Source organism: Urocitellus parryii, chromosome 7, assembly GCF_045843805.1.
Source record: "Urocitellus parryii isolate mUroPar1 chromosome 7, mUroPar1.hap1, whole genome shotgun sequence".
In the NCBI taxonomy this organism is placed as follows: domain Eukaryota; kingdom Metazoa; phylum Chordata; class Mammalia; order Rodentia; family Sciuridae; genus Urocitellus; species Urocitellus parryii.
Window position 1 is genome coordinate 68246186 of NC_135537.1, and position 1846 is coordinate 68248031.

The 1846-nt window shown below is 34.4% G+C and overlaps 1 non-coding gene across 1 annotated transcript; it reads left to right on the top strand.

Annotated features, from left to right (window-relative positions):
- Window positions 1-364: 364 nt before the first annotated feature.
- Window positions 365-468, top strand: LOC113197611 (U6 spliceosomal RNA). Its single transcript, XR_003302726.2, has one exon. It is a non-coding gene; the product is annotated as a U6 spliceosomal RNA (small nuclear RNA).
- Window positions 469-1846: the final 1378 nt, after the last annotated feature.

A 1846-nucleotide genomic window follows, 5' to 3' on the forward strand; every position in this document is an offset into this window, starting at 1 on the left:
ATCTTAATCAATATATCTTAGACACCAGTAACTTCAGGAATGAAACTATTTCTAAAAGCCATTGTATGAAATATCAAACCATTAATTTCATCCCACTTATAACATTAACAAAATATCTAGTTCCAGAAATAACTTCAAGAAATCTATTGTACATCATGGTTACAATAGTTAATATAATATGCTGTATACAAAAAAATTTCTAAAAGAGCATATTTTAAATGTCACTACAAAAAGTAGTATGTGATGTAATACTTATGTTAATTTGCTTAATTTAGCCATTTCACAATGTCTACATCTATGAAGGCTTCATGTTGTATACCACAAACATATAATTTTTATTTGTGAATTTAAAAAATAAAAAATAGTGTCACTTTGGCAGCACATATACTAATTGCAATGATACATGGAAAATTATCATGAACCCTGAGTAAGAATAACACACAAATTTGTGAAGTGTTCTATATTTTAATAATAATAATAATAATGTTAACATGTCTAGTCTCATTATGATAAGATAAAGATGACTGGTTGCCCATAGAGTCTGTCTTTTGGTTAATCATAAACTAATGATCCCATAGAAACAGGCATTCCAGTTAGGTGAAATGACTACCCAAGTTTGTGTGGAGTCCAAGTAATTCATACACACACACATTACATTGCACCATCTATGTGGAAATATTTAAAATACACTCTAGACTACAAAAAGCTTTCCTTATGTTAGATAAATTATCCCTATTTTCAGTAACCTACTTGGAAGTTACAGCTTATTCACATGATGAACCATACATCTCCATACACACACCAAAAATTATGAAGCACATTACTATTATATTTTTTACTGAAAAAACTAAGATGATGTTTCTTCTTCTTTTCTCATTTTCATGAACACATCCACTTGCATCACCGCACACATCATAGAGACTACTGATTCAGTCTCTGAGGGTTAAAGACAAGAAGAAGAGGAGGAAGGCAGAAGTAAACAAAACCTTTTGCCCTTCCTCCAGAAGTGGAGCAACTAACTGGTAACCACCCTGTGTTATAGTCTGGTCTTATAAACCCCTGGTTTTAGACTCCTGAAAGTGATTGCTTTTTAAAGTTTATATTAGAGTAGAATAAACAACATTCTTTAGAAAGGCTATTTTCAGATTTTTTTAAATTTTATTATAGTAGAATAGAGGAAGAGGGTGTTAAAATTCACCCCTCAGCCTACCACTATCACAGCCCCTCCCCCAGGAGCTGCAGAGTGAACATTTGTGTCCCCAAAATTCCATGTGTTGAAACCTAAAACCTAATCATCAGATATATGTAAAACCACACCTTTGTCTTTAAAACAAAACAAGTGTACCTAATTCCATGTGTTGAAACCTAATGATATTAGAAATTGGGGCTTTGGGGAAGCAATTAGGTCATGAGCCCTCATCAATGAGATTAGTGCCCTTATAAATGACACTGCAAAGAGCTGCCTCACCCCTTCAGACATATGAAGTACAGTGAGAAGACACCAAATCTGTTGGTGCCTTTGATCTGGGACTTCTCAGCTTTCAAAACTGTGAGCAATCAATTTCTGTTGTTCATAACCCACCCAGTTTATGGTATTTTCTTATACAAGCCCAAAAAGACAAAGACACTGGAGTGTGGTCCTCAAAATGTGGATGTCCAAGCTCAGTTGGTAGAGTGTTTGCCTCACATGCACAAGGCCCTGAGTTCAATCCCCAGTATCACACACACAAAAAAAAAGTGGATGTCCCAGCTTATTGAATCAGAATTTGGATTTAAGCCCTAGAAGCAGTATATTTAACAATCACCTAGAAAATTTTAGAGAACTCTGTCTTCAGGCCTTAGAGAA